This window comes from Colobus angolensis, unplaced genomic scaffold, assembly GCF_000951035.1.
Source record: "Colobus angolensis palliatus isolate OR3802 unplaced genomic scaffold, Cang.pa_1.0 Scaffold39, whole genome shotgun sequence".
Classification (NCBI taxonomy): domain Eukaryota; kingdom Metazoa; phylum Chordata; class Mammalia; order Primates; family Cercopithecidae; genus Colobus; species Colobus angolensis.
Window position 1 is genome coordinate 4,116,063 of NW_012117265.1, and position 8,605 is coordinate 4,124,667.

Here is an 8,605-nt window from a genome sequence, read left to right on the forward strand (position 1 = left end):
AGGATGGTCTCGATCTCCTGACCTCGTGATCCGCCCGTCTCGGCCTCCCAAAGTGCTGGGATTACAGGCTTGAGCCACCGCGCCCGGCCTGAAACCTGTTTCTTAAGCACCAGTGCAACTCCACAGGAGTGATTCATGTGAAGTTCTGTACTCTGAACCATACTTGCTTTCCCATAAAAAGTAAACATTTTCAACTGAGTAGTTCTATAGGCCTATTTCACCTGTTTTCTAACTGCAGTTTGGGGGTTCGAAGGTCTCTTTTCATTTTGTACTACTTCTTTCCATTTTATTTGGACAAAGTTGGCCTTGCTTTTGCCAGTGCAATAAAAACCCTTTTCCCATTTATCTCCATTAATTTTACTGGGTTTGTGTCATTAGACAAAAGCCATGGCTTAAATATCTTAGGCCCTTCTCTATCTTGGACCTCTGTCTGTGAGAATGCAGGGGAACAATGCCCAGAAGGGATGCTGAGATGCTCTCTTGGTTAATGGAGAGGCACCTTATTTAAACTTCTACATATTGTATCTATTCATAAGACTCTATCAAACACCAAACTAAAGGTCTCTGAGATCTTAAGAAATGGTTCTATGATAAGAGGTTTTCATAATAAAATCTCTCCATGAACTACTGTAGTCCCAGCTACTTGGGAGGCTGAGGTGGGAAGATCACTTGAGCCCAAAGTTAGAAGCTGCAGTGAGTTATGATTGCATCACTGGACTCACGCCTGGGCAACAGAGTGAGATCCTGTTTCAAAAAAAAAAAAAAAGAAAAAAATTAAAATGCATAAATGCTAAAAAAATAAAAATAATAAAATAAAATCTCTCAGTGAACAAGCAGTGGAAGGGAACGTCGTCAACCTAATAAAGCTGTCTTCAAAGGAATCCACAGCTAACATCATACTTAATGGTAGAAGACTGAACGCTTTCTGCCTAAGGTTGGGAATAAGACAAGGATGTGTGTTCTTACCACTCTCACTCAACACTACTGGAGGCCCTAGCCAGTACATTAAGAAAACATAAAGAAATAAAAGGCACAGATATCAGAAAGCAAAACTGCCTTAATATAGAGGACAGATGTGTTTATGTAGGATATTCCAAAAAGTTACAGGAATAGATAACTATACAACGTTTGCAGGATTCAAGGTCAAATATAAATTATACACAATTGGAAATAATTTTATACACTAGCACTGAAAAACTGAAAATTTAAAACTAGTATTTATAATAGCATCAATAAAATGGTGCAATACACAAAACCACAAAACACTGTTGAGAGAAATAAGACCTAAATTAACGGGGAGATTGTCTTAGTCCGTTTGGGATGCTAGAACAAAATACCATAGACTAGATGGCTTATAAACAACAGAAATGTATTGCTCACAGTTCTAGAGAATGGGAAGTCCAAGACTAAGGTGTTGGCAGATTTGGTGTCTGATAAGGTCCCACTTCTTGGTTTACAGATGGTGACTTCTTGCTGTGTCCTCACAAGGCAGAAGAGATAAGCAAGCTCTCTGGAATATCTTTTATAAAGGCACCAATCTAATTCATTAGTGCTCTGCCCTCGTGAGCCTAATCGTCTCCCAAAGGCCTGACCTGCCAGTATCACTGGACTGGGGATTAGGATTTCAACATAAAAATTCTGGCGGTGTGCAAACATTCAGATCATGGCAGAGATATGGTGTCTATGGTTCAGAACAGCCAATATTAGTAAGATGCCAATTCTCTAATTCATCTTTAGATTAAACTGAATCTCAGTTTAAAAAAAAAAAAGAAAAAAAAATCCCAGCAGGCTTTTTATGGAAACCAGTAAGTTTGCTCTAAAATTTATGTGAAAAGGCCGGGCGCAGTGGCTCACGCCTGTAATCCCAGCACTTTGGGAGGTCAAGGGGGGCGGATCATGAGGTCAGGAGATCACCATCCTGGCTAACATGGTGAAACCCCATCTCCACTAAACACACACACACAAACACAAAATTAGCCAAGCGTAGTGGCACACGCCTGTAGTCCCAGCTACTCAGGAGGCTGAGCTTGCAGTGAGCTGAGATTGTGCCACTGCACTCCTGCCTGGGAGACACAGCAAGACACTGTCTCAAAAAAAAAAAAAAGAAAAAAGTGAAAAAACAAAGAACATGGACCATCCCAAATGATTCTGAAAATTAAGGTCAATGATGGAACTCTTATACCACTTGCTTTCAAGATTTACTAGCAAGCTACCATCATCAAAAAAGTGTAGTATTAGCAGGCCAGATGTGGTGGCTCATGCCTGTAATCCCAGCACTTGGGGAGGCTGAGGTGGGTGGATCACTTTAGGCCAAGAGTTTGAAACCAACCTGACCAACATGGTGAAACCCTGTCTCTGCTACAAACACAAAACTTAGCCAGGTGTGGTGGTGCGCGCCTATAGTCGCAGCTACTTGGGAGGTTCAGGCACGATAGTCCCAGCTACTCGGGAGGCTGAGGCACAAGAATTGCTTGAGCCTGGGAGGTGGAAGCTGCAGTGAGGTGAGATGGTACCACTGCACTCCAGTCTGGGTGACAGAGTGTGACTCTGTCTCAAAAAAAAAAGTGTAGTATTAGCAAAAGGACAAACATAGATTAGTTGAACTGAATAGATCCCAGAAATAGATTTAAACATATGTAGTCAATTTGATTTTCAAAACAGGTGCAAATAATCCAATAGAGAAAAGACTGTTTTCAACCAATTGTCCTGGGGAAAAAAAAAAATTAAAACATTCACATCCCTTCTACCCCTTCCAAAAGAAACCGTGACCCATGCATTGCAAAAAAGATCACAGAAGGGCTCATGCTTCCCAATTTCAAAAATTACTCTAACGCCTAGGGCAGTGTGGTTACAAACAGGTTAGACATGTACAATGGAGGCAAACTGAGAGTCTACAAATAAATCTTAATGCTGGGCACAGTGGCTCACATCTGTAATCACAACACTTTGGGAGGCCGAGGCAGGAGGATTGCTTGAGCCCAGGAGTTCAAGACCAGTGTGGGCAACAAGATGAAACCCTGTCTCTACAAGTAATACAAAATTAGCCAGGTGTTATGGTATGCACCTGTAGTTCCAGCTACTTGGGAGGCTCAAGGGGGAGGATCACTTGAGCCTGGGAGGTCAAGGCTGCAGTAAGCCAAGATCACACCACTGCACTCCAGCCTGGGTAACAGAGCAGGACTCAGTCTCAAAATAAATAAATAAGCCTTTACATTTATGGTCAACTGACTTTTGACAAGACTGCCAAGACAATTCAATGGGAGAAATAGTCTTTTCAACAAATATGCTAGGGTAACTGGGTGTTACATGCCAAAGAATGAAGCTGGATACACTGTTCACAGCATACATAAATATTAGTTCAAAATGGATCATAGAACTAACGGTAAGAGCTGCAACTATAAAAATCCTAGAAGAAAATATAAAAGACTTCATGACCTTGAGTTGGCAATGGTTTCTTAGATTTGACACCAAAAGCATAAGAAAAAAATAAATTTAAAACTTTTACACTCAAAAGGAAGCCACCAAGAAAGTGAAATGATAACACAAAGAATGAAAGAAAAATACTTGTAAACCATTTATTTGATACGGTATTTGTAGCTAGAATTTATAGAGCTCTTGAAACTCAATAATAAAAATAACTCAATTTAAAAATGGCAAAGGATCTAAACAGGCATTCTCCCAAAGAAGACAGATAGTCAAAAACTGATGAAAACATGATCAACATCTTTAGTTTTCAGGTGAGCTAAGCTCAGAAAAAAAAAAATAATAAAAATCTTTAGCCACCAGGGAAATAAAAATAAAAAACAATGAATACTATTTCCCACCCAATAGGTGTTATCAAAAAAAAGATAATAAAAAAGGTAGTTACTAAATGGTAAAAGATTCAATGATTTACTCTCAAGACCAGAAACAAGACAAGACTGGTCTCTCAACTTCTATTTAACAATACACTCCAGGTTCTAGTTAATGCAATAAGGAAAATACAAAACGCATACAGATTGGAAAGCAAGAAGTAAAAAATTTTATGTGCAGACAACAGAATTGTCCTAGTAGAAAATCTGACAGAATCTACTAAAAAGCTGCCAGAGGCTGGGCGTGGTGGCTTACATCTATAATCCCACCTCTTTGGGAGGCAGAGGTGGGTGGAGAGCTTGAGCTCAGGAGTTCCAGACCAACCTGGGCAACATGGCAAAACCCCGGCTCTACTAAAAATACAAAAAAATTCAGCTTGGCGTGGTGGGGAACACATGTATTCCCAGTTACTCCAGAGGCTGAGGCACAAGAATTGCCTGACCCCCAGAGGCAGAGGTTGCAGTGAGTCAAGATCATGCCACTGCCCTCTATCTAGCCTGGGATACAGAGCGAAACTCGTCTCAAAAAAACAACAAAAAAAGCCCATGCGTGCTCCTCAAGTCTGCAGGCAGCAGGTGTGGGCGAACACTTGGTGCCTGGTGGAGACAGAGGCAGATGGGATTATCAACAGCGCAGCCGGGGTACTGGAGGAGGTCTGGAGCGAGGTGCTCCAGGTCTGAAGGGCTCCAGACAAATGGTGCTGGTGGCCCCTGAGATGAGTGAGGCCGAGGCTTGGTGGCTGTGCTCGGAGTAAGGCAAAAGAAAGTATAAAAGACTGGGTTTGTGAAACAGGACCTGACAATCAACCTCTTGGTGATAATCAATAAACAAATTGTGAATAGTTTGTTCATAGCCTTTTTGAGGAAGCTCAGAAGGTTGGTTCCAAATGCTTGTCTCCCACTTAACAGAAGAAACAGGTAGATGTAAACGTAAAATTACAGAAAAATGGATTCGCTGTCAACGATTTCAGAAGTTATTCAAATGGTGCAAGTCAGCAGTTTTTGAACTCCATCAAAAAGCAGGAATTACTTTCAGAATTACAGGGAATTTTTGATAAAGAAGAGGTGGGTGTCAACGTTGAAGACAAGAAAAATGAAATATGTATGTCTACAAACCCTGTCTTCCAGCCCTTTTCAGGACAGAGTCACCGATTAGGAAGGGTAAGCCATATCAAAGACTTCATTGAAAAATACTAAGGATCTCAAAAGAAGTCCTCCCTTTTACCTGGCAACAACTCTTCCTGTCCTCAGATTGTTAGATGAAACAATCACACTGGAAGAAGCAGATTTACAGAATGCTGTCGTCATTCAGAGGCTCCAAAAAACTGCTGCACCTTTTCGAGAACTTTCAGAGCACTGATTTTTGATAGACTAAGTGGAAAATTTGCAAAAATGATGGTTGTAAGCAGACATGCAAACCAAACTGGGGACTGGAGAAGTCAGATTCACTGGACTTTCGGTTCAGGTACTATTGAACTCTCTCCTGATGAGATGTTTAGATAAGTGCAAGTTAGAGAAGTAGCATATGCCCCATCTCTACTAAAATATACAAAAAAAAAACTAGCCAGGTGAGGTGGCGGGCGCCTGTAGCCCCAGCTACATGGGAGGCTGAGGCAGGAGAATCACTTAAACCCGGGAGGCGGAGGTTGCAGTGAGCCGAGATTGTGCTATTGCACTCCAGCCTGTGGCTAAAAAGAGCAAAACTCTGTCTAAAAAAAAAAAAAAAGAAAGAAATTAAGGCAGTGGCACTGAACTGCACGGTTACTGAATGCCTCACTGTCCCACACTCGGGATAAAAAAAAAAATGTCCTTGAGGGAAGAGAAAAAGTTGGAAAGCTTAGATCTGTCACCTTGGAAGTGTCTCGACACATATAACCTTTTCTGATAGGATCAATGGTCACATTCATGAAGGTTTATTTTAGACACTGTACTATAAAATGGGTCAACATTTGGAAGATCTGCATAATGAAGTACATGACTATTTCCTTTCATTTTAGAAATGAGGGTCTCACTATGTTGCCCAGGCTGCTTTCAAACTCTTGGGTTCAAGTGACTCTCCCACTTTGGCCTCCTGAAGTGCTGAGATTACAGGCATAAGCCACTGTGCCAGCCCTATTTTCTAAGTCATGTAGTAAGGTGTAAAGTCATGCATTAATAAAATAGCCAAAGTGCAAGATATGGGCTGGGCACGGTGGCTCATGCCTGTAATCCCAGCACTTTGGGAGGCCAAGGCGGGTAACTGACTAAGGTCAGGTGTTCGAGAGCAGCCTCGCCAACATGGTGAAATCCTGTATCTACTAAAAATACAAAAATTCGCCAGGCATGGTAGTGGGTGCCTGTAATCCCAGCTACCTGGGAGGCTGAGGCTGGAGAATCGCTTCAACCCAGGAGGTGGAGGTTGCAGTGAGTGGAGATTGCACCACTGCATCCCAGCCTGGGCAGCAGGAGCAAAATTCCATCTCAAAAAAAAAAAAAAAAAAGAAAGAAAGAAAAGAAAAGAAAGAAAAAAATAGTGCAAGACAAACAAACGGATTTTAATGTAACAGAAAAGAAACAATTCCTTGACAGGATTTCATATTCCATATTGCAACTAATCCTTCACAAACTACCATTTCTTGAGCTTTGGTGTAATATCAAAGAAAATTCAAAATTATCTGAAAATGCTTCTCTCTTTTCCAACTATATATCTCAGCAAAGCCAAATTTTCTATATATACTTTAATCAAAGCAACTAATGGCAAAAAATGTAGAAAAAGGTATGAAAATTCAGCTGTCATCTATTAAGCTCTTAAGACATTAGAGAGATTTGCAAAAGCATGCAATATGCCACTCTTTCCACATTATTTTGTTGCTATTGTGGAAAAGTGATTTTTAAAAAGCATCTTATGTATATTACTAAAATATTTTAAAAATTTGCAATTTTTTTTTTTTTTGAGATGGAGTCCTACTCTGTCACCCAGGCTGGAGGCTGGAGCACAGTGGCATGATAGCAGCTCACTTCAACCTCTCCCCCCTGGGTTCAACTGATTCTCTTGCCTCAGACTCCCGAGTAGCTGGGATTACAGGCACACACCACCATGCCAGCTAGTTTTTTTGTATTTTTAGTAGATAGGGTTTTGCCATGTTGGCCAGGCTGGTCTTGAACTCCTGACTTCAGCTGAGCTGCTGGCCTCAGCCTCCCAAAGTGCTGGGATTATAGGCAAAAGCCACCACGCCCAGCCTTAATTTCTAAAATATTACATATTCACAGATAGAATGCCCATTGGCAAAAGATTTCTGGGGTGCTCAATTTTTGGAGTATAAGAGTCTCAAGATAAAAAGTTGAGAACTGCTGGTACAGAACCATTACCACTCTATTATGTTAAGAGATCATGGGGCAGGAATTTGGACAGGATACAGTAGGAATGAAAGGCTTGTCCTCTGCCTCACAATGTCCAGGGCCTCGGCTGGGAAGTCTTACACAGCTGATGCTGAATCCAAAGGCTGGGAGCTGGAATCACCTTGATTCTATCATCACTCTTGTATCTGATGTTTTCCTTGAAATGGCTAAAAGACAGACAGCAGCTGGTGGCTGTTGATGGCAGCCATCTACATGTAACCCCTCCCTGTTACAGCATAGCTGCTAGTTCCCAAGAGGAAGCACTGAGAGGAGCAAGCATCTCAAGAGGGAATGTTCCAGGATAACCACGAGGGAACCGCGTGGCCCTTTGTGGCCTCGCTGTGGAAATCTCATGGAATCATTTATGTTGTACTCCTTTGGGAAATGCAGTCAAAGGTCAGTGCAGATACAAGGGGGAGGTAGAACTATCAAAGAATTTTAGGGCCATGTTTTAAAACCATCGGAGTCTGCACGTGGCTACAAATTATTAATATTTATACTTCCCACATACAAGAAACACTCACCACTTCCTAAGGCCACACCAAAGTCTCATGCCCATAGTAGCAGACTCTGGTTTTCTGTCCAGGATCTAGTCATCTAAATAAGATGCAATCCAGAAAAGAGGGCCAAGAGCAGTGGCTCACGTCTGTAATCCTAGCACTCTGGGAGGCTGAGGTGGGAGGATCCCTTGAGTCCAAGAGTTCAAGACCAGCCTGGGCAACATAGAGAGACCCCCATCTCTAAAAAAAATACAAAAATGAGGTGTGGTGGCGTATGCTTCTGGTCCTAGCTACTCAAGAGGCTGAGGCAGGAAGATCACCTGGAGGTCAAGTCTGCAGTGAGCTATGATTGTGCCACTGCACTCCAACCTTGGCAAGAACAGCAAAAAAAGACTCCCCCCTACCCCCCACAAACACATGCTGGGTGTGGTGGCATGTGCCTGTAGTCTCAGCTACTCAGGAGGCTGAGGCAGGAGGATCATTTGAGCCCAGGAATTTAACGCTGCAGTGAGCTATGATTGCATCACTGAACTTCAGCCTGGGTGACAGAATGGGACCCTGTCTCAAAAAATTTTTTGAAAAGTGGCTGGGTAGAGTGGCTCATGCCTGTGATCCCAGCACTTTGGGAGGCCAAGGCAGGAGGATAGCTTGAGCCCAGGAGTTTGAGACCAGCCTGGGCAAAATGGTAAAACCCTGTCTCTACCAAAAACAAACAAATAAATAGCTGGGCATGGTGGCATGTGCCTACAGTCCTGCTACTCAGAAGGCTGAGGTAGAGGATTGCTTGAGCCTGGGAGGCAGAGACTGCAGTGAACCAAGATGACTGTGCCACTGCACTCTAGCCTGGGCGACACAGTGAGACACTGTTTCAAAAAA

At 42.4% G+C, this 8,605-nt stretch overlaps 1 pseudogene; it reads left to right on the forward strand.

The window, feature by feature from the left end:
* The first annotated feature begins 4,397 nt into the window (after nucleotides 1–4,397).
* LOC105520949 lies at nucleotides 4,398–5,211 on the forward strand (annotated as a pseudogene).
* The last annotated feature ends 3,394 nt before the right edge of the window (nucleotides 5,212–8,605 follow it).